At 42.4% G+C, this 25,037-nt stretch overlaps 1 pseudogene; it reads left to right on the top strand.

Annotated features, from left to right (window-relative positions):
- Positions 1–496: 496 nt before the first annotated feature.
- LOC140907725 (claudin-4-like) lies at positions 497–24,831 on the top strand (annotated as a pseudogene).
- The last annotated feature ends 206 nt before the right edge of the window (positions 24,832–25,037 follow it).

Genomic DNA, 25,037 nt, shown 5'->3' with positions numbered 1-25,037 from the left:
ATTTTTCTGTGTTTTATTTTAAACCCAAAATTATTCATTTCCTTTACAGACATGAATGTCCCTTAAGAAATATACATTGCTGATTTTATTGGTTGATGTTCTCTGCCTTCCAGCTGACGAAAATCCAGTGTCCATGCTGATTCCTTGAGATTTGTCTGTCCCTTTTGGTACTGAGTTACACATCCTAGCGGGTCAAAATAATGCTGGTTAGCTAGTGGAAATAGTCAAAAGGAATGGTGTAGATGAAACTGGCTCATTCAGTTTTGACTGTCTGCCCACTTTTGTTATTCAGGTCGCAATACGGGGGTGTTTTCTGAGCCATCAGAAGGATTCAATAGTATCAGTGATTGGAGCACATTTTACCACCTGTGCCAAGTCAACAGTCTTCTTAGCGTATTCACAACGTGTCTTGCGACCAGGATTCATCACCCAGTTTGGTCCGCTGGTTAGATTATTCGCTTGCCCAGGCCAAGCTGGTACTGATGGGGAACGCGACATGAACGCTGATCCCTGCCCCCCAGGTCAACAGTTTACAATCTTCATCTTTGCATATGGCTCCCCGGACATAGTAATTCATGTATTTGTTAGCTCCAACTTCGATCCCATGGGGCTACAACTTAATCGTTTGGAAAGTACAGTTATACAAAGTACAGCTGCTTACTTTTTTAGTGCCATTTCTCACAGACAGCACATTTCACCTGTCCTCATGATCTGCATAGGCTCTTTCCAGGTGCACTTAACATATTAGTTTTACCCTACAGAGTTGTAAATGGATTATTATTTATTTGTACGGTAGATGTTACAATGGCTCCAATCAGGATCAGAGGCCCATTGCTTTAGAAACATGGTCCCAGTCCCAAAGAGTTTACATTCTAATTAGAAGCAAGATGCAAAAAGTGAGCATAACAAACAATAGGAGGGAAGAAGGGATGAAGGTAACTGTAAGAACATCATATGGTTACATAGACTGGTGATGTGCACAAATTACATTCATTCCTGATTTTACCCAAAGTAACAAAACGTTAGTGGCATGGAGTCTTGTAGGTACAGCAGGTATTGCAGCAGAGGTGGGTCTTAATGAGGGATTTGAAAGGGTAGTGACCTTACTAATTAGTTCCAGGAGGGCACTTTTTCCAGGCAGAATGGAAGAAAGCGATGAAGTGTTTGTTGGAGAAGTTTACAATGCAGAGATTTCACTGGCAACCACTGTATGCTCTTTCCATCAGTTGTAACCATCATCTGCTATTTAATCTCAACACTTGAATATTGTGATTATCTCAGACAGCTGCAGGTACTTTTACCTTTGACAGATTTAGTCCTTTTAATCTCCCTCTCCAGTCTCCAAGCAAAACTGCTGAATTAATGTCTGCTGCTGAAAGTGGTGACAAATACAAATCAGAATTAGACCACAGTCATGTAAAATCAGATTGAGGATTTGGATTGCATTCAAAACCCCAAGTCTTGGGGGAGAAACCACGTTATCTTGCAGAAAAAGAGCCACCCAACATGCAAACTCTGCAGCATGTAACTATAGTAAACCCCCATCTGCTGTATGGTTTTTTTTAAATTATTATTTTTCATCACTTCTGCGTAACTGCAGTAGAACAGAGTGGTCTATAGGGGCATTTCATTTTTGTTTTTTTGCCAACTCTAGGCATGGGAGATTACAATCCTTTTTTTGTTCTGACGTACTGAAGAATAGCAAGTTCTGTGTAAACATAAAATAGATTAAAGGCCTGCTGGGTGGAACTTGGTCTGCCTCTTTGAGAAACTGCTGTCATCTTGATACAATGTACACTTCTATGGTCAGGCCAAAACTCTTATATTTTTAATATTGCAGATGGTTATGCACAGGAATTTTGGCAATCAACCATTGAAAAACAGGATGTTAACCTGACTCTTGAGAGTGGCACAGGGAACTAAAATTTCCATGTCAGTGAGTTTCCATCTTTAAACATTGATTTGTTTATCATTTTTATTGCTAATAATCGGTAATACTTGTTACACATTGTAAGTATTAAGAACGCTCTCATGTGTAATGAAAACTGGCTAAACGACCATAAGCAAAGGGTAATGTTAAACTGGAGTGTGTCTAGTTGGGTACTGCAGGGGATCAGTGTTAGGCCAATTCTTATTTAACACCTTCATTAATGATCTAAAAAGAGGAAGTAAACAGCACACTAATGAAATTGTAGTGCATTAATTTAATTAATCTTTGCACTAATTAGTCTTAGATATCATGCTGTGCTACTTAAACTCAGATAATTTTCATAGTCATTTACATAAAGTTTATGTGCATCCTGCACCCCACCCAGGATCCCAATACAAATTTCTCGATCAGCTACTGGATCTTACATATAGAATCCTCTAGCGAAAGGTCACCTCCAGACAAGATTATATTTTCCACAGGCATTCTGTCTGCTATCTCCCAGTACAGTAACAAGGAGAAAAAGTTTGAATATAGTTCTGCTCTGGGAGTTTAGCGTGGCATTTAGATTTCATCACTGTTTTTTGAAGCAATTCCAAACAGAGAGAACATGTTGGTTACTTTCAGAGGATGAAGATAATGTTAATTGTTTTGAGACTTTGATGTCCTGATTCTCACGTACTTTACTGCTCCTTTGTACCACCCTAAGCTCCCCCTGGTGTTCAGTTTGACCTGCTAACATGAAAACTGTCAACCACTTTGTCCACACTAGCTAACACATGCTGAAAAATACACCTCTTTTACTAGGGTAGATGCACCATGAGACTATAAAGTGTCCTTAAAGTGGGCGCAAGAAAAACTTACTCCCACTTTACGGCCACTTTATGCTGCTAGAGCAGTGTCAAGTGGCTTTAGTGTAAATGAAAAGTAGGCCTTTAAAGTCTTTAAGAAGGAAGAGGACAGCATGGCAGTAATGAAAATTGATCAGAAAATTATAATGACTTCAGCATTCTTTTTTTCATCAGGAATTCAGTATGGTTTATAGGTTTATAGAATATTACACAGTCTGGGAGGCATTTTTCCCAGTGTATAATTATAGCCTTTAGTATTCAGTGCACTTATAGGAATAGGTTTAATAATGTTTCCTCTCCTTTGATTAGGACAGGAGTATTGGTCTAAGGCTCCAAGAAAGAGGGGCCTGTACAGTAATAAAGCTAGAGCACAGATGACACGAAAATTGCCAGCACTATTGAATATAGATTTTAAGCCATAATCAGACACGGTATAACTTCATTCAAGTCAATGGAGTTGCACCCACATACACCAAATCTGAGTTTGCCCTTAGAGTGTGTATACTTCATTAGCTAAAGGAAGGGGATGTGTAGACTTTTTGTTGTAGACATTACCTAACCAGTTCATTTGTCATGATGATGCAGTATCTAAAAATAAATAAATAAAATGCCCTCACCGTCTCACTAATATGTGGCGCTAAAGGTCAGTCTTGTTTCATACCATTTGCCACATATACACATGATATGTTTTTATGATTACTACATGTCTATGGGAAGAATCACTAGCAGGACTTTATAAAAGCGTACAGTAGCTTCCTGGGAGCACTAATGCTCAGCTGAAGGTGCTAGTGACATTGTGGTATTTGGCACCCAAAATAGAGATGATTCATTTTTTCTTTTGATCTTGTCTGTTCCAGGGTGGGTATTTTAAACTTGCTGCATAATTTTTCAGAAGAATCATTTCCTGTGATAGATATGGTATCTGTATTTTTTAATGTCTTACGTAATGCCTGTAAAATTATAGCTATTTTAATATGCGTCAGAGATTCATATTCGTTTACATAGTCTATAATTTTTCACATTTCTGACTAACTTATAAAACCAGCATCTTTTAGATTCTTTCCATTGTCCTTCGTGATTAAATCTGATACACAAAGGAAGCATGAATGAATAAACACTTGTGCTATTCCATTTTTTTCCAATCGTATTTTTAAACAGTTTGACAGTTAATCCTAGTAAAAAGGTAAGAAAAAGTTTTATAATGAACGTTTCTGAGCATTTCATTGATAATTGTTTGCTATAATTTTTTTCTCATATTTGTTCCAAGCTTCCAGTGTTAACTTTATCTGTAGTTTGCCTTCAAATCCCAAGTCAGTGACTCTCCCTACCTTTTCCTAGAGTTATTAAAATTTTTCCCCTTCTCCCCACACATATAAAGGGCCATATCGTACCCCTCTGCACCTCCCTTCAATAATAATGGCTGCAGAGCTTCTGAACAAATGAAAAGCAAAGATTTGTGTTTTCTGATTTCACTCTCAGCGAGGTTTCCAGAGTGCCATGCCACGACCAAATAAGGCCAACTATCAAGTAATTTTTTAAAAAATCCTATCCGGCTGTCTGCCTATATAGTTTTTTGTAAGATTGTCATCACAGTGTCACTATCCCCTTTAAGGAGAGATGGGGCCAGGTACACCTGACAATAATTAATTAGTTGCTTCCCAGCCTGAGGTCACAGGACTAAAGAAGGTCAGGTGATACCTTAATGGAAACCTGGATCTAATAAAAGAACTGAGTGAGTTCAGTCTGGAACCACACGGAGCAGGCAGCCTAGAGCAGAGAAAAAGAGTCTTAAAGGTATCCCAGAAAGGGGCTGTGAACTGGGCTCAGAGGGTGGGTTGCAGAGAAATCCTGAAGGGCAGAAGAACCTTTTTATTTGTTTGAGAAGTTTGCTATCCCAAAAGGGGTTATGTTTGTCTGTAACTTGGCTGGAGGGCTTAGCCACATCTCCAGCAAAGGCCAGTGTCTGGAAAGCTGAGAAAACTAACCTCAGGGAGGAAATCTGAGGAAATCCAAGGCAGGGATTGCTGGCTACGTTATCCTCCACCAGCAGGGGGCGCTGTGGGGCAGCCACACCCTATGACAGCTGCCTGTCACTGTGATATGAGAAGCTCTGTTTTTGTGGACATAATTTCATAAATGCCAGCACATAGACCTTTTACCAGCTGATTGTGCCCACAACTGGCATATTGAGACCTTTTACAGTGAAATCCAGGTGTCAATGAAAGTTTTACCATTGAGTTCAGTGGAGCCAGGATTTTACCCCTAAGTGCTTAGCACTTGAACCTACAGTTAAACGTGGAAAGTTTTTTGTGGATGTAAATATATTTGGAGGAGAGGGGAAAAAGAGAGGCTGGGTTGAGGTCCTTTGAAGATCAGGCCCTATGTTAAGCTCTTTGGAGCAGGAACTGTCATTGGTATCGTGGCTAGCATAATCAGGCCCCCACCTGGTTGAGGCCTCCAGGCACTATTGCAATATAAATGTTTCACTAACAATAACAATGGGGATATGCTTGCACTTTCTTGTTGAAATAAGCTTCTGCTCCTCCAGTATGCTGTAACTGATGCCAGCTCTGCAGCATTCTCTGCTACAAGATTGGAAATCCCATTCACAACCTCAAAAACATTGACATTCCAAAAGGAGCCAGTTTCACAAGCCATATGAACAATTCCATCCTAGTAATGAGCATGATGATGATAGAAAGTGCATGTAGAAAAAACATGAAGTACGGCAGTTAGTTATGTATCCCATCCTGATTAACTGTCTCACCAGACAAATACTATTGTGAGGTTCTCTTACACATATGTCGTTTGTTGCATATGACCAAATCTGTAAAGTTTGTAGATAGGCTGATTGAACATTGTCTGCAAACAACTTCTTGGATCAAACCTCCCTCTTAATTAAACCACAGTGTCCCCCATTGAGTTAATCAGTGTCACAGAGGTGTAAATGAGAGCAGAAATGCTCTTGTGTATTCAATGGATTATGAGGCAGAATGGGTCAAATTGGCTTCAATGGGAGTTGTATCCTATTGCAGCAAGACTAAATTTGGTCCATTGACATTGAAAATGTTGGTGCTGGGAGCTTGTTTGGAGGAGTATTGCATGGACAGCTTGCTCGTGATACATAAAAATAGTGCTATGTTATGATGATGGACACATTCTTCTTTTTTAGTAGTTATATGTGATTTAAAAACCTTGATCTGCTTGAAAGAGAAATGGATACTGATGTCTGCCAGGTAAAGTGATCCTGATATTGTGTCACAGTTGATGCATGACCAGTTCATCTCCCCAGGAACAAAAAAGTCTAATGGCTAAGGACAGAATAACTTTCCATGTCACTATGTAACTGAAACTCTGCTATCAGCAATGACTAATGTGAGAGATAGCAGGTGAGAAAGTTTACAAAGCACAAGTAATCATACAATTCTCTAGTGATATGTATAGCTTCTAAAGAGCACTAATAACTGCAGCCAGGATCAACATTAACTTGCCTACATATATAATCACCAAATGCATGTACATTTTTCTGAACATTGTAAAACTTTTCTTAAACAAATTCTCCCACAGTATCTCAAATGACACAATGTAAGTTAGGGGGACAGCTTAGCAATGTTACAGTACATCCAGTTTAGCAAGGACCCAAACAATGGTTGTTTTGTCTGTTGAAGATCTAAGGCCAAATTTTTGTTCCATTGATTTAACACGACCAGTATTTATAACTTATCTTTAAATTTACACAATCTTCATACGGAAGAGATGTAGCAAACCAGTTTCCAACCTGCTTAGTTTAACAGTTCAAAAGAAATGTTTTTAAATGAAAAAGTTTTGTTTAAATATTACTTTTCTTGATGGTTAACCATTATTAAAGCAAGTTGGAATCTGGTTTACATTTTTACATCTGGTTTTTCATTTGGTTCTGCCAGTGTCATAAATGACTTCATTACAGCTGCCTGCAGCACTAGGCTCGGAAATGTCAATTAAAAACTTAAAAATAGATTTCATAGATTACTCATGATGAGAACTGATTCTGACTTTGTGGACTTTTCCTTGATGTGCTGAGCAAAATAGGTGCTGTTTTCCTTCAAATAGGACACAATTGGAGACCTAAACAGGTTTCTTTCTTATTACAAAAATGGTCTAGCTGTCTCTCTAATGTGGTTGCTCTTCTAGGAAAAATGACTTTTAATAAAATGGCTGCATCTAACCTAGCAGATCTGTTCCCTGCTGACTTTGAAGACATAAATATTTTACTGCTTTTTACTCCTGCAGAGCTCAGACAGAGTGAGCTGGATTCTATTCTGGCTCACGCATCGTCAACAGAATTATTAACAAAGATCAACATCACCCTCTCATGTGGCAAACCCAAAGGAAGGGACTAAGGAGGAGAAAATCTATACAACATTCTCCTTGCAGTGATTTCTCTCTGTTAATATTGTTGGGAGAGGAGGGATTTCCCCTTCTGCACCCCCTCAGTACAGTTTCTTGGCCTGACTCCCAAACTGTACAGATCCCCAGGGTTCCACATGGATCCCAAGGCATCAGCTGGGGGCCAGGACTATCCACATTGGGAGGCTCTGGGTGGACTGCTGGCTCTACTGAAATCATGTGAGTTTTTTGTTAGTGACCTCAGTGGGGCCAGAATGCCATCATGTGTTCAAGCCCTCCTAGTACTGTGGCTGTAGTGGCGCTTCCCTGGCATAGCTCTCTCCAAAGAGAGTCTTTGGGCTGCACCAGAGACTACCTTTTAAAGAAGAGCCCCATCACAAAGGGGGAACCAGAGAAAGACACTGCAGCCTAGAGTCAGAGTGATGTTAATGTCCTTCCCACCACAAATGCCCATCCTGTTCGCTCCTCCAACCTCCCCTTTTCAACAGCCTATTCAAGGATTGCATGGAGTTCCACCACATACACCCCAATCACAAGGATTAAGGCAGCAGTTCACAAACTGTGGGGTGGGACCCCACAGTCGGTCGCAACCCCATTTTAATGGAGTTGCCAGGGCCAGCATTAGACTTCCCGGGACCCAAGGCTGAAGCTGAAGCCCTAGTTCCACCACTACCCATGGCAGCGGGCTTGGGCTCCGGCCCCCATCTCTCCCAACCTGGGGTGGCAGGGCTGGGCTCCAGCTCCCTCTCTCCCGGGGGTCATGTAGTAATTTGTTGCCCTAAGGGGACTGCACTGCAATGAAGTTTGAAAACCCCAGGGTTACTGGGATTGTTTGAACCATGAGCAAAATTCATCCTTTATACCCTAAGACACATTCCAAGCTTTTAATCATTTCTTAGCATATTTTATTTTTATCTTGGCCTATTAATATTGGAATTTCCATAGCTATCCTTTTACATATTATGTCAAAGTAGCTGCTCATATCATATTATAATATTGAGGGGAAAGTGCTATTCAGAAAGACTTTAAATGATCACTTTTTATTTTGTTAGTGAAAACAACTGTTTCTATGATCCTGCCTGAGGGGGAAATGGCTAATAAAATAGGACTTTCTGTATTTTTTTTATCATACAGCTATTGTTGCTTCTCGCTATGCACTTTTAAGAAAGAGATTGTACCCTAAACACCTAGAGTTGGTTGATGAGTCTAAATTTATACAAAATAATGACTTTCATCCTCCCTCTCAATTTAGGAATTTTTTTGGTTTCAAAACCTAGGTTCATTAGCTCCATAGAATGCTAAGCAATTATTTATTAATAATTACAAATAGGGAATTCCAAAAACAACTGCTCAAGGTTCTCAGATGGAAAAACATGAAACAGACTCGCATTCTTTGATGGATGTTCTAGGGACAGGTTCTTCCAGGCCCATAGGGGAAAAGGAGCTGTTCACCCATGTTTGTATAGTCCCTGTGCCATGGGCCTGCTTCTCCATTTGAGCTGGCTCAAGCATGCAAGGGCAGGATATACCCCAAAAGCAAGCATGTGAAAAATAGTGGGCAAGTCAGGGAGTCCAGGAAGATATATCTCCCAGGGCTCCCTTCAAGGGGTGAGGCTCTGTATTGTCCCTGCAGGCTGTGTCTAATAGGCCTGTTCTAGTTCTTAATTAGGAGGAACCTGGCTGTTTTGAGACTTCCTCCTTGAGTCTTGGGAATCTCTGCTCGGATGCACTTGCGTGCCCTTTAGGGGTCCCATTATTGCAGCTTAGTTTGATGGGTGAGCGATCCTTTGCTGTGATGGCCCCTATGGCATGGAAGTCCATCCGCTTGGGCCCACCCTTCATCACTTTAAAAAGCTATTGGAAACATTATTAGAGCTATTCTCTACCGATATTGGTCTAGGCCTGTGAGGTCCCCCCTCCCTCCGCCCACACCTCCTGCCTTTTTTAATGACCACCTTTGCCTGGTTAGCATTTTATTTAGTTATGTAGCTTAGGATGTCTTATCTGTATTTCTTCTAGACAATATGTGCAGGATCCATGTGACTTCAACAGGAGTTGATGGATGCTCAGCTCTCTTGAAAACCAGGACACTTACATACAAATAGGTGCTTCAATATGGACTTAATAGTTTAATGTTAAACACCCATGGCTGAGTTTCCCTCAGCCTATTATCTTTGAGTTTCAGCAAGTCTCCCCATGGAATTGCTGAGCATGCTCCATTCTGCAGCACCTGAGCTGGACTTTTATGGCAGTCACTCCTTCCGTCCGCCAGGAGTTCCTGTGGTGCCAGCTACAGGAACTGAGAGCAGGGAGACTCTCCTTTGTGCCCATATGCTTCCGCTGCTGGCCCTGGGGCAGCATAAAGGTGGAGCAGCAGCCTGACTGGAATGCAGAGGTGTGAGAACTGAGGAGAGTGAGACTAGGAGCAGATGGGGAGGAAGCGGAGAATGTCAGGGCTGTCTCAGGGGGAACAGGGCACTGGCAGAGCATAGCGAAATGTCTTGGTTATGGCAGGGATGAAGAGGCTTCCTTACGTGGGAGAGAGAGAAGGAGGTGCGGAAGGCAAAAGGCCTGTAGCATCTCAATGGGATTTCTCTGGGTTTCAAAAGGATCCAGTGTGATCTGTGCTCTAGTCTGTGACCAGCCCCCTACTTTGTTTCAGACTACCAGGCTCTGCTCTGTGTTGCAATTACTGATCTGAGAAACAATGGCAAAGTCAGAGACCCTAGGACTGCGCTGGGAAGCTCAGGCCCTACCTGGGCATATTGCCATATGTCGCAGACTCCCGATATTTCTCTTGTACTGGGAAGAGGAGCACTCCATGGCAGTTGGGAGTAAGTCCCCCAATTCTTGTTATTTCACCAGAACCAAGGGAACTGACTGGGCCTGGGGAGGGGTTTCTTGGAAAATGAAGAAAGTGACCTCACCCTCTCTCCCTGAGGTGTTTCCTTCTCAGAGCTGGAGACACAATACAGCTCCCCAGTCCTCACAGTGCGGCTTGTGTGATGAGTAAATTCTTGTGGCTTACTTTCAAAGCAGTGAAGGGAGGCTAGAGACCAGGCCCAAGGCTTTATGATGCTGCCTCCACAAATGGAAGACCGGACTGGAGATACTCAGTGGCCCATCAAGGTTCTGCTTCCCCAGCCTGATCTGAGAGGTGTTGACACCTTAGGAATGGGCCTGCTGGTCTCTCTTTCTTCCTGACTGGAGATTGATCATATTTGGGCCATTCATTTCCAACTGTGTCAATTTGTGGGATCCCTACCTGGTATCTGTGTAGGCACATCTGCACCTCAATCTGGGGGTGCGATTCCCAGCTCGAGGAGACATACACACATTAGCTCTCATTGAGCTAGAGCACCAAAAATAGAATGTAGCTGCAGCAGCGTGTGGGGTGGGAGGTGTTAGCCACCCCAGGTACGTACTGCTGAGACCACAGACACGTACTCAGGGTGACTAGCCCCTCCCACCACGCACACTGCTGCAGTTTCAGTGCCCTAGCTCAGTTGGAGCTAGCATGGGTGTGTCTCCTCAAGCTTGGAATCATGCCCCCAACTCAAAGTGTGTATACATGTCCTTTGTTTTGCATATTTGTAGGAAAATCGCAACAGAGGGTGAGCCACATCCTAAGGATTCCTGGCATCAACAGTGTCATTGTGTCCTTACAACATACAAGTGTTGCACCTGGTAAGCGGCCTGTGGAGGTTTCCTTCTTCATCAGGTCTGTGTGTTGATATTGAGCTGAGCAGGAGGGAAGGTCAATACAGCGCAGCCCAGTTTCCAGGGCTTGGGATCAGTCTTAGGGTTAACCTCAAGGGTAATTCGGTGTGTCCCCAGCCCCTGTTCTGGGGGATATTTGAGGTGTAATAGAATATCTTCCTTCCCAAGCACTGATGTGATGGGCAATGGAAATATCCTTGTTTTCCTGCACTCTCCTAGGAAATGTTCTGTAGTAACAAGTATCTGTTGTGTGGCTACATGTACCCTGCAGAGTGGGAGGGTATGAAGGGTAAAGGGCAGTTCCATTATCAAGTTCTGGGGTAACTTGAGAGAGAAATCGGTCCATCCCCATTAGTTGTACTGGATGGTGTTCGAGGTGTAGTACAGTGCAGCCCCCATCTCAAGCCCAGGGAATATAAAGGATAACGGCCCAATCCTCATCCGCACTTGCAGGCGATTTCACTGTACAATGGCTTCATACCCACTGTAGTCTCAGCTGTCCTCTCCTTTTCCCTTTCCCCACACAGGATACATTTCTGTGGAGCTGCCTTAACTTGATCAAGCTGCATCAGGAAAGAACTTTGTTCTGGGATCCAAAGCTCACAATAATTCTGAAGCCCCCAAAGCACAAGAGTTCCTGCCAGAGCTCACACTTCCTGGTGGCTGGCAAGTATCCAGTGATGAAGGCTGTAGCCATTCCCATCAGTTAAGGAAACAGACTTTGATCTTCTTCCACAAATTCCACTGAGGCCTTTCCTCAGCATTCTGCCCTTCTCCATCCAGCATCACAAACGATCCCCTTACCTCTTTGAATTATGATTTCCTGACTTATTAAGGGTTGGGTTCAAGGCGTCTGCACAATACATAAGGGGAATCCCAGCAGCTGTTCCAACAGGAATCCCTCTCAAGCAATATCAGCATCGTGGCCTCTGGAAACCTGCCTGGTCAGTCGCTCTCTATTATGGAGCTCGTTAGCTGGTTCTATTCCCTCAGTGCTGTGGGGAAAGCTCCACTGTATGGGGAACAGGCTGTAATTTTAGTAGTTCCCTCTGGCACATGACAGTCTCACTTTGTCTTTTCTCTGCCTTGGATGGTTCTTGCAGCTCTGAGTGAGATCCATTGGGAATGGCTGATGAGAGTCTGGGTGAATGCATTTCTCTGTGTCAGGCGAAGGTGGTGTGGTGGTAGGGGAGGATTCAAGTAGAAGAGGAAGGAGTAGCTGAGCCAGAGGGTCCAAGTGGTATCATAGACAGCTGGAGAAGCAGCCTGGAGAGTCTGTAGATAATCTCACTATGCAATGATAAACTACAGTCTGAATTGTGCTCTGGTTTGTGACCTCTCTTTCCTCTTGATTTCAGCATTTCAGGCGCCTCTCCAATTCTGAACACCTGTGTCATACAAAGGAGACCAAGAAATGCACCTACAAGCAAACACCAATAATGATTTCATTGGCGAAGTTTGAGTAATTGCATAAGAATTGCAGAAGAACTCAGTGCATTTTCCTCCAATGCTGTTTGGATTAGAAATATCTTCATTACTATGAAGACAGAACTAGCACTTATTTCCAGGCAAGTTAAGTGTTACACAGCATCACTTCAAATCCCACAGAATAGCATCCAGACCACCAAATATTGACTGCAAGCATTTTTATCTAGCATAGAGAAGTCATATCAGACAGGCAAGGCACCATCTGTCATTCAGCCTTGAGCTGTCGGCGGTATAAAAATCATTCTCTCCATTCATTCTTGTGACATTTTTACAGTTGATTAGCAAGAAGAAGTGGGAAATTTCAGGTATAAAATCCCATTAAAATATGACAAATGTAACGCAATTCTGCAATAGAAAACACTGTGAATGTAAAAAGAAATTAAAAGGAAAGGGTTTTTTTTCAAGTTAAAACCTGAAAGAGCTGCCACATTATTAGTTCCCTCCCCTTCTCTCATTCTGCATTATTAGTGAATTCACTTCACTTCTTCTCTTTAATTACTATTGGTACTTCAAGTCCAAATAACACCTGTCTCCTTCCCTACTGTGTTTTTGCCCATCTCTTCAGTCTGGGATGCCCTTGCTATCTTTTGGTATGCCTCCATCATACTAATGCCCTCTCTATAAGGTTGGCAGTATTACCAACCCCAGGCATTCCAAAATAATGAAATTGGCCTAAAAAATCACGAGATTTAATAACTGTGGGCTGCTTCTTTTTGTCTTCTGGTATTTGAACCTTTTTGGATTCATGTTTTCATGTGTAACAATGAAAGGAAACTTACTTTTTTGGTTAAAAGATTTTCATGAGATTCCAGGAGATGGGGCTTTAAGAAAAACACCAAAAAGCACAAGACTCTTGATAAAATCATCCTCGAAAGACTGGCTTGGATCAGTGGCTCATCTGACAGAGAATGGCACGCTGCAGAAAGTTAGGGCTGTCTGCCTGTATCACTATGCTATTAACTTCAGTGGATCAAGGAATTGGCCCACAGAGAATAAGAACTTGGTTCTGATCTTGTGCCAGTTTTACCTTAGTATTGGCTTCCAGTGACTTACTTCTGAGCTTACACTGATGTTACTAGCTGTGAAGTTACTTCTGATTGATGTGAGTGCAAAGTGAAGCTTGAGGTGCAGATTTTCCTTATTTCGGAGCTTTAACTTCTTGAAGAGATTGATGGTTTTTAGCATTATTCAGGAGTGTGTGCCTCTTTCTCACACATGCACTCCACTGCACCATGATACAGCTGGGAAACAGAGGGATTTTAGTCCTGTTTCAAGTGTAAATCTCTGTAATCTTAACTGGAAGTGATTTACTGATACCTCTGGATTCACTGGGCAGCCCATGTATCAAGAAGTGCAGTCACCCCGCCTTTAAACAGAGTGCACAAGTCTCACCAGTTCCTGTAAAAACCAGGCAATCCTCTATTAATCATTTTTCCCAATCTTTCAGATTATTTGAAGACGCAGACCTCTTGAATAGTGAAGTGGCCAGTGATTAGACAGCTCAGACACAGATAAGACAAAAATGTGAAAAACAAGTACTGCACACAGAGTGCCCAAATATTATTGACGATCCTGTTTATGGAAGGGATTCTTCACAGTAGGAAGTCCAAGCCTTACATATTTGTAGTTCACATCAAAACACAAGAGAAATGTCTAGAGATGATATGACCAAACAGAGAAGAAAATATTTGTGGTAACTGTCTTGTAAAATTTGGCAGGATTAGTTAACATGAGATTTCTAATGACCTTAGCAGAGCACTTGGCATTTGGGTTCAATAGAGAAATGCCATTTTGCTATTTCTTTAGATTATGCAGACTGCAGATATACTTGCAAATCTAATCATGAACAAAGGTTAAACATCAAACACACATCATTAATTAACATTTAATAGTGGTCATTAACATGGTGAGTAGTTGATTAGGGTGGTAGACAGCTGTGTTATGGGAAGGTGGAGCGTATCCAGGGTTTCCTCCGGACTAAGGATGATATGCTGAACTTCAGGGCCACCCACATGTTTTTGTGAAATGGAAACTATACTGTAGGATCACTCAAGAGGTTAATGTGGATGTGACATACATTAGTAGGGATGCCACTGTCTTTCAACAACCACTGTAGGCCCCAGTCCTACAAGTTGTTCCATGTGGACAGAACCCAGAGCCCCACTGACTTCAGGGACAGAACCCAGAGCCCCACTGACTGCTCATGCATGGAGCAGCTTGCCTTATCAAGGCCATAAACAGCGATAATATAGATTATAAATATACACAGTAATCATTTTGCTGGGCTGTCAAACCACTGAAAGATAAATTGTTTATAAAAACAGTCTGATTTGGGCCATTCTTTCCTCTCTTTCTGTCATCTCCCTTTCTACTTTTCCACCATTTCATTCCATTCCTATCTGTTATACCCTTTGCCTCCTCCCGTTCCCTCTCAACAGGCCAGCAGGGCTAGTCTCCCCAGAACAGCTGTAACATACTTGTCTTTACAATGGAGCAGTTCTGATTCACTGATCTGCTCTTGTGGATTAAGGTGCTATTTGGTTTCAGTAAGGTCATCAGAATTTGGTCAAAAGATCTGAGCATTATTTTAGGGAGAAGAACGTATAAAGGAGAGAAATCTTTTGAAATAAGAGGAGCGTCCCGCCCTTCTGCTTTTTTTAAAATAATTTTCCCTTTCAGAAACTTCACAGACCCATTTTCATTGCTTCCCTGCTTTCTGTCTCATATACATTTTCTTCTATCTCAGCTGAAGAGGTTGAGGCACTGAGGCAATATCTTGATTGCTGGCAAAATTCAAGGAACCAACCAGAGTAGAGTGACCAGAGTAGAAAGTTTTGCATACTCGCAGTATGATTACATAGATGTAACAATTTACTTGCATGGAAATAGATGCTACATCTAGACTGCTGTGCTTTTGTGGGCTGATGTCCAGTTTTAGCCAATCAGAGTACAGGGATTCCCAGACTGTGCATCTAACAATAAATAACTATTTAGTGATTATGCAAAACAGGCCCCTACAATCAAAAAAAGATCTGTGAGGAAATCAATGGAAAAGGGAAATAATCTGTGCAGTTATGTATCAGTAACTATACAACTCTGCACTTTGACTGGCTGAAATATTCCAAATTAAGAAATGCTGTTCAATGAAATACTGAAGCAAAATTGAGAATGTTGCTAACCATGGAGATCATTTACTCCAACACCATGAATGTTATTCCTAATGGTAAAATAAAATACAATTTACAACACTAAAAACACCCCAAACATTTGTCTTGCCCTTTGAGAGTCTGAAAGCTCAGCTCTGCTTTCAAATGTTCCCTTAAGCAAGTGGCATTGCAGAGAAACCATAGGCGGTGAAACCTTCCACAATGATACAAGTGGCAGGCCCAGTGGTGTTGGATATCTACAATATATTCCAGTAGGAACACAAAGGGGACTGCAAACTACTAGACCAATCCATTCAGAAAAGTGAAGAATACAGAGAGTCACAAAGACTTTCTCTTGGGAAAGGGACAATTTCTTCACATGAAACTAGCTGCCAGGTGAGACCATTGACCATTTGTTTCAGGCCTATGTGATAAAGCTAAGCCATGTGAATTTGAACAGCTGTCAGATGGACTCCTGAATCGTTTGTGTATGATGTAATTGGTAACCAAGACAAAAATCAGCCCTGATATGGGCTTGACTTCACAGACAGTTGTAGATATTAGCAGGGCAAGTGAAAACAACTGCTTCCCAAATGAAAGTGCTATCATGTAATGAAAGAAATGAAGTGTATCCAATTAAAAATGTGCACTGGGGTACAAAAGGAGAATACAAAGGTAAACAAACTGCAGAGTCCAGATTTTGCAATAGAAGTGGAGGTAATACCAAGACTATGCAAAAGGTGGCCAGCCCAAGATATGCACTGTCATGCTTTCAGTGAAAGCAACCATTTTGCAGTTGTACTGCTGTCATGACAAACTCCAAAGAAGTACATTTAATGAACATAGAGGTGGAGGGCAAAAACCACTGCTGGTGATACAGAAACAAAGTGAATTTCCAGACAGATACTGGAGCTGGAAATGTCATCTCTGTAAGTATATATGAACTGATTAGTGACCTTTTACCATTGAAATTAGGGAGACGATACCTGAGCATGTTTCAGTGGATACTGATCCCAGTCATGTGGGTTGGGCCAGAAAATTAATGTCAGTTTCTTACTAGTAGTCCTTTGTGTCATAACTTTGTTACAGTCAGCAGGCATTGGAAGCATAAGACTAAATAAACAAAGAGAAATAAAGTTGTTTAGAAATGGAAAGAGAGAGAGCCAAGTGATGAAAGGATGCATTTAATATGGAGGAAGTGAGATTAGCTCATGGACTTCTGTGGTGGGGTTGCTCTACTCACCGCTGGACGGCACTACCTCCTGGCCATTCTGGGGATTAGCTTGGTCAGGCCAATGCCCCTTCCAGTGGTTACATCCTCTCAGTTTCTCCTCTGCAGCCCTTCTCTCACTCTGGGAACTGCAGCGGCCTCTTCGTAACTCAGCTGGGTAGGTCACTGTTGTGGTTTCCCCTTCTGGGGGAAGTGTATCAAGGTTCCTACTTTCCAGCAGTCTGAGTCGATCTTCTGGTTCACTGCCTCACAGGGCCACTCCAGCAGTGGCTGGCAGGAAAACCCAGATCCACCTTTACTCCAGGTTCCAGCTCAGGGACCCTCTACACAGCAGCCAAGGCCCATTTCCTGCACCTTGCTGCCTTTCCCTGAGCCACTTCCATACCTCCTGGCCCTCCCCACTTCTCTGGGGTTGCCAGTCTCTTCACTGCCTCCTCCCGGGTAGTAACTTTAGGCAACTCATCTTTGCAGCCACCCAAACACTCCTCCCTTCTCCCAGGGAGTGACTGCAGACTTCTGCCTGCTACCTTCTCTGCTTCCAATTTCCTGTGTTTTGGAAAAGCCCCGCCTGTCCCCTGCAGGTGAGCTTCTCTCTAATTAGCTGCCTCCAACCTAAAGCAGTGTGTGGCAGGGGAGAGCTGATGAAGTAAGAAAGGTTGATTGAATGGAGATTACAAAAGGAGAGATGAGTGGGAAAGTGGGATAAAAGAAAACAAAATGGTGGTCATGGTCAGCAAGGGGAAATTCTGAGGCAGATCAGAAAGAGATCATAGTAGTCACTTGGGCGGAGAGGGAACAGAGAGACCAAAAAGATGAGCTTCTATGTAACAGTCACTTTCACCAGCAGAAGATGGTTCCATTTTATTAAATGGGAAGAGAGAAGTCATTCAAATAAGATTGAAAAGGAATTGATTTCCAAGGCTTCTTTTAATGATTCCATGATGGTCTACATGCATCTGTCACCTCTATAATGTTAATTTATTAGAAATTGGCTGAGGAGGCAGGGTTTGGGTCTGTGTTCATCCAGTCTATTGTTCAGGATTTGGGTTAAGAGTAAGACTGGTTAGAATTGCTTTTGGATAGAAAACTGAGGTGTCAATTAAATAAATTACTTTGTAAAAAGTGTGTGCTCTCCAGGGAAAATGTTGAGTTTTCATTGAAAACTTTTTGGCTGAAAACTTTTAGTTTTAGGTTGAAAATCTTCTTTTTTTTTTTTTTTTTGGACAAATAGTTTAAATTTTCCATGGAAAGATATACGGTTTCCAGACCAGCTCTAGTTCTGGCCCGAATCAAGTTTAAGATTCTAGTTCAGGATTGATGGGAGCAAAATCTCACAAACTCCTCTCTAGGTATTCTGGCCCAGCTACGATTGCCATATTTCTGCCATCCAGAATTGCTTCTTGTTTTGAATCTCCCTCATAACCATTACCTGGAGGTGTATTTGGATCATGGGATTAAACTCTGCATTGTTGTTTTCCTCCTTCACATCCACCCAGAAAACTCAGATTTCTGGCTTCCATTTTGATTGGTGTCTACATGTGATTAAAACCCTCCTGACTTTGCCTCAGTCTTATGACCTAATGTCCCCTGGGCTTGTGGTGGAGAAGAGGTTAGTGTGCTTATGTAGTCTCTTGAACAGAAGTTATATTTTTATTTTCTTTTGCATCTGTTTCTGGCCACTGTCAGACACAGGATATTGGACTAGATGGATCTTGAGTCTGATCCAGTATGGCAATTCTTATGTTCCTAAATATGCACTGCTAGCTTCTTTTTCCCTTTTTGGATTGCCATGGCGAAATCATCTCAACCATAAATAATATTGTTGATTCTAATCCAGTGTCACAGCTACTCACAAGGTACCCACACGTTTAAAGACAGGAAGAATGTGTATATTTACATCAGAGGCTTTATGGCATTCAGCTAACCACGCAATCTAACTGGGAGACTGTGCTGTCTAATACAGGGGGATTAGAGTTCCAGGAGCCTGAGGTTTTGTTCCAGCGTCACTCTGCCAGTGAGTCAATGTGTGGCTGCTTCAAACCATTTTGTGACTCAGTTTACCTATCTGTAAAAAATGCATAAATTATCCACTGTACCTCACAAGAGTGTTTTGAGGTTGAAATGGTGTTTTGAGAACACACTGTGGTGCTTACTCAGTCAAATACTATTGATAAGCAGCATTTTCAGGCTGTCTGCCAGAGAAGTAAACAAAATGGAGTTTTTAAGGCTGCCACCCGCATGAATAGTATGCTTGCAACACTCCTCCTTCTCTATCGTCTGTTTGGGTTTATTCATAGTCATACCAAATGAGTGTAGAGTGAAATAACTTGATAATGAGTATCATTAAGACAGGTATAAACACATAAACCTTTTAAGAAAACCTTTTCCCCCCATCAAAATTTTGGCAGGGGACGGGGGCTGCAGGATATTATTTTTTTGTACACCGTATGTGGATGTAGTGAGTAAATGTAAGCTTTGTCCTTTTTTTTTTTGGTCCATTAGGAGTTATGCGCCATAGCGATGTATAAACAAGAGGTGACCATTTATGCACGGCAAAAAGAGGTTTCGTGAATTATAGAAAAACAGTAAATTATGTGGAAAAATCCATTTCACACTCTGGTAGGGATAGAATCACTACCTGAGAAATCCAGATTACAATGCACTGATTATTTTTAGTGAGCAGGTTGGGTGTGGTGAGATAGTATTCTGAAGAGTTGCAACAAAGCCCTGTAATATTTTTCAGGAGAAAGAACACTTTAACGGCTTGCTTCAGTGTGGCTCATTGACGTGAGTGCCAAGTGTGTAAACAAAGCCCTGGAAGAACTGGCAAGCGTATAGAAGGTCAAACCCCAAAGTGCGTGTTGTTTTTGAATAGCAGCTCTAGCAGAAGACTGGGCTGGGGTAGTCAATGGTTCTGTGCACTGCAGGTGTTGAGCAAAGGACGCAATAACCATTTGCAGCCCTAGTAGACTGATAGTAAGCAACACAGCACATCTGTGCTGTAGGAATCGTCTTTGGTGGTGCACTGCAATCAGATCTCTGTGGGCGAACCTTGCACCCATCTGGAGTCCCATTGACTTCAGTAGGACTGAAAGGTCTGCCCACCACAGATGTGGTCATAGGATTGGCGGCGAATGCTTTTAGGGAGTACATAAGCTTTTCTTTTCTTTTGTTTTCAAGAAATAGCTTTCAGGAACAACTGGAGCTTGCTGGTGCTGTACTCCAGTCTACATTGCCCAGCACCTGTGCAGATCCAATTGCTCTGTATTTGTATGTATAATTTCTAGTTCCGAATAGCACCTCAGACCATGCAGTAGTGGAAGGTTATGGCACTCTCAAGTGGTTAAATTCACTTGGCTTTTAGATATCTTCCTGGTATAACACTAGGTGAGGCAGGGTGATCACCAAAAATTAATAAAGCATAAATGTTCCAGTGGCGGCCTGGAACAGTGCTCATCTATTAGCATATAGAATGGAATGGATTTGGAATATGGAAGTTTTGAGTCTCATCAGTTAGCATGAAGTGAGCTGGAGAAATCGAATGATTTGATTTTTAATAAGAATTTCAAGAGAAATCTCTGTAGTAAAACAAAAATCATTGAACTTGGAGGAACCTAGTAGTAAAATACGTATGTGCATGTGTCCAGGCATGCACAAAAGTAGGAGTGATAGCGAGAAAGCTGCATATCCGTATGTTCTATGATCAAGTGCACAGAGCCTGGTTTCTCACCACTTCACATGCTAGTGTGTCAAGTGGATATAAAGTGAGACCTCCAGTGTGACTACACAAAGTGCAAGGCAGTGGAGAATCAGGCCCACGATGTAAATAATGTGCACTCCTTTGAGCTGGGAGTCAATGGTGGAAAGAAGGAAGTTGGGGGTTGGCTTATACTGGATAGGAGGAGTCCAGACTGCTAAAAATAGCCCTTACATTAGTGGTGCCAGCGGCTATGCCGTGTCACAATTTGGAAGAAAAGGAGCTGAGATGCCCATTTGCCCCCGTTATGCTTTTTGTTCATTATCATCATTCATCAGGCGCTGTGTCACATCTAACATTTTCCATCCCTTTTTGGCCATGTGGTCTGGTACTGCTCAACAGCAGCAATCTGTTGATTCTGGACCGCTGTCTACTACTGGCTGGCACACCAGGCTGCAGGGTGACTTAACTGTGGCAGACAGACGGAATTGTTTCCAATGTACACCTAAGGAGGCCCTCAGTAAAGCAAACATTGATTTTGGAGGGGTGGGGTTTTTTTCTACCTACCTGCTGCCAGAAGGCTGTAAATAGGATCCCTATATTTTTCCCTATTAATATGAACCCATATTGAAACTCAGAGACCTGGCTGATGCATTGCTGGAAGCCTGCACAGTACTAAAAAAGCCGGTCCACACCAGTTGTTGTGGACCAGGTAGAATGAGCTAAGGCATTGGAGGCAAAGCTGAAGTCCATGGGTGGCCTGTTACTCCTGGTTCACTGGGTTCATCCTGCCTTGATGGACTAACTCCCACTATTATAAATCATATAGATGTGATTTTCTTCCTGAAGTAACTTGTTTGCTTTCTTTATTTGGAAAATGTCAGTAACAGCACTCTCGACAGCCTGTGCAGTTGAACTTGCCATAACTGAAGCTTACTCAAGAATGTTTAGTCTTAACAGTGTGTGGTTTTCTTTAGTGACTTCTGAACCACATTCTGAAGAGAGACCGTGCTGAAGTATGGTAAATACACTTCCAGATAAGCCACTGGTATCTCAGAAATAACCCTCTTCTATCAAACAAAAGCAAGCAACACAGCTGAGGTGCCCTGTCTCCTGCAGACAGACACACAGTTTCTTTCTTTCTCTCTTTCTCTCTCTTTCTTTCTCTCTTTCTCTCTCTCTCTTTCTCAATCCAGTGAATGGTTTAGAACAGAGAAACTATTTTTAGAATAATCAGACAGCTCATTCACAGTATTATTTATATTTAAGCTAAAAATATTTATAATTTCACTGGACCAAAAAAAATCAATGTTACTGGGGAAAAACGGTGCTTACAATAAATAAGACAGTTTATTTGAAGCTGGCACTAAACACCCATAGGAAACAATGGCTCTTCCCTTTAAAAACAGAGAAAAAAATGGCAAAGCAAAGACATCTATTCAAAAGTGGTTGCCTGTGAATGCCTCTCAGAAGTCAGCTATGTTCTGTGTTGTGCAGCAACAGCTAAGGGATTGCTTGGGATGAGTGAAATGCCCAAAGGTGCCTGTTTGGAACTTTTTTCTTTGAATCATTTTATTTGCAATATGATAGATGGCTGTAACTGATTACTCTCTAGCTAAATACCTCTGTGGTATTCCAAACTGTATACTCTGTAGGGGTGTCCCAAAAGAGAGAGACTGACTGCTCACGTCTCTAATTTTTAAGAAGGAGTGATTGTTACTATGTTTTTATTCATATGTAGTGATTGTCAGAATCAGTATGGTGCTTCAATCAATCTAAATGTTCAGTGCATGCTTTTCCACTGTGCACTCAGGGCCTGAATCAAAACTCACTGAAGTGAATGGAAAGACGCTCATTAGCTCTAAGCTTGCCTTAACACTTCATAAGTATTCTAATATTTTGTTTGTAATGGATATGTGTATGGGAATGTGTAGGGCTGTGTGCTTCATCTGTCCCTTTTCAGACTGATTCCACTTTCCCAACTAAGCTGTAATCTCGCAGAAACTAGTGAAGAGTGGAGGCTCATGGGAGCAGGAAAACTTCCAAAAAATATTTTGCATCACCCTTATTTCAGTTTATAAAATCTATCAATCTAAAGCTAGAAGGGACCATTAGATCATCTAGTTTGATTTTTTGTATAACACAGGCCATTGCATTTCACCCAGTTACCCCTGAATTGAGCCAAATAATTTGTCTTCCAGAAAGGCATCTAGTCTTGATTTGAAGACTCAGAGATGGATAATCACCACTTTCCTTGGCGGTTTGTTCCATGACCACTGTTAAAATTTGTGCCTTATTTCTAAATTGAATTTGTCTGGCTTTAACTTCCAGCCATTGGTTCTTGGCATTTACTTCAGCCCTTAAATCATTTTTGTGACTCTTCTTGCACCTCTCCAGTTTTTTAACTTTCTGTTTAAAAATCTGGACAGCAGAACTGTACACTGTATTCCAGTATTAGTGTCACCAGTGCTGTCCGCAGCAGTAAAATCACCTCCCATCTTCTACTCACTAATGGGCAAAAGCAGATGCAGATCTGGCTACAGCATCAAGACCAAGATCAGAAACATGTGAGGGGAGGGAGCAGTGGGTTATTATGAGAACAAGAGGAAACTCAAAAAAAACCCCAAAAAACAAAAACCCGCCCCACAAGGTATTTACAATAGCTATAAGGAGATATTTTAGATGTAGAATATAATTAACCTTTACATTGCCAAACAATATTAAGACTAATACATCTGAAAAGAGATTTGCTCCCATGACTAACAATGACACCTGTTGTACTAGTTAGGATAAAAATTGCAAGTCCATCAGCTGATCACCAGCAGGGGGCAGAGAGAATTAGCATTATTAGGTCCATGCAGTAATAGCAGCTGGATACATTATGAGTTTGTTTCACCTTCCTCTGAAACATCAACTATAAAACAAGCTATTGAACTGTATGACCTTGGTCTTTTTCAGTATGGCAACGCTCATTACATATTTTTAAAACTGGCTACTCTTTTGACCAAAATGATTGCAATGTGATGCCAAAATAAAAGGATGATTTGGCAGGAGACAAAAAGCTCACAGATAAGTCCAAAAACATGGGGACCTGGGTGTAGAGTCAGAATTTGGGGAGGGGGGGTGACATGGGAAATCGCAGCATGGACAAAGGAGAGACGAGGGATTATAGAGGGGAAATCTAATAAACATCTTAGCTGTTTGTATACTAATGCAAGAAGTATGTGGAATAAACAGCAAGAACTAGAAATACTAGTGAATAATCAGAAATATGACATAGCTGGAATTACAGAAATTTCGGGAATAATTCATGTAACTGGAATATTGGTATAGAAGGGTACAGCTTGTTCAGGAGCGACAGGCAGAGAAAAAAGGGGGAGGTGTTGCTTTGTATATCAATGATGTACACACTCGGACTGAGGTTGAGATGGAAGTCTCGTGGCAGACCTGTAGAAAATCTCTGGTTAAAGGATAAAAGGGGTAAAAAGCAAGGGTGATGTCGTGATAGGGGTCTACTATAGACCATGCAATCAGGAAGAAGAGGTGGATGAGACTTTTTTAAAACAACTAACAAAATCATCCAAAACACAGGACTTGGTAGTGATGGGGGACTTGGGCAGGCTGCCTGTTATTGGTCTTGGGCATGGTGCTCTCAGTGCTGGGATGGCTGGGGTCCGTCATCTCAGGCACCCTGCCCATGTGGAAGGTGATGGCCTTCATCGGCAACAACATCGTGGTGGCACAGATCATCTGGGAGGGGCTGTGGATGAACTGCATCGTGCAGAGCACAGGCCAGATGCAGTGCAAGGTCGACAACTCCAGGCTGGTGCTGCCCCAAGACCTGCAGGCCGCCCACGCCCTCATGGTCATCTCAGTGCTGCTGTCGGTGCTGGCGTTGCTGGTGAGTGTTGTGGGCACCAAGTGCACCAACTGCATGGAGGACGAAGGCTCCAAAGCACACATCATGATTGTCTCCAGAGCCGTCTTTGCATCTCCAGCATCCCCTGCCTCATCCCTGTCTGCTGGTCCATCCAACACCATCATCCGGGACTCCTACAATGCACTGGTGTCCGAAGCTCATAAGAGGAAGCTGACGGCCTCCCTCTACGTAGGCTGGGCTGCAGCTTGGGTGACCAGATAGAAAGTGTGAAAAATCGGGATGGGGTGGGGAGTAATAGGTGCCTATATAAGAAAAAGCCCCCAAAATCGGGACTCTCCCTATAAAATCGGGACATCTGGTCACCCTAGCTGCCGTGGCCCTGCTGGTTCTGGGGTGTGGCCTCCTCTACTGCACCTGTCCCGAAAAGAGCACCAACTTCAGCACCCATTACACCGCTGCCGTCTTCCAGCCCCGCAGTGACTACCCCAGCAAAAACTGCATCTGAGGGGCAAGCGGCCTGGGGTTTCTCAGCGGAGCAGGTGGAGGGTGGAGTCCTCTCTCCGCATGAAACTCCCTGTTGCAAAGCTGGCTGGTTTGGGGGTGGACCAATGGTCCTGGCTCCTTTGACTCCTTTCATGCTGGACCAATGGTCCTGGCTCCTTTGCTGGTACAGTTTAACAATGACCCCTTTTCGGAGAAAAGGGTGATGAT

The sequence above is a fragment of the Lepidochelys kempii genome, chromosome 1 (genome assembly GCF_965140265.1).
Source record: "Lepidochelys kempii isolate rLepKem1 chromosome 1, rLepKem1.hap2, whole genome shotgun sequence".
Lineage (NCBI taxonomy): Eukaryota > Metazoa > Chordata > Testudines > Cheloniidae > Lepidochelys > Lepidochelys kempii.
Note: the sequence above shows the minus strand (reverse complement) of the source record. Positions and strands in the feature narration are given on the sequence as shown.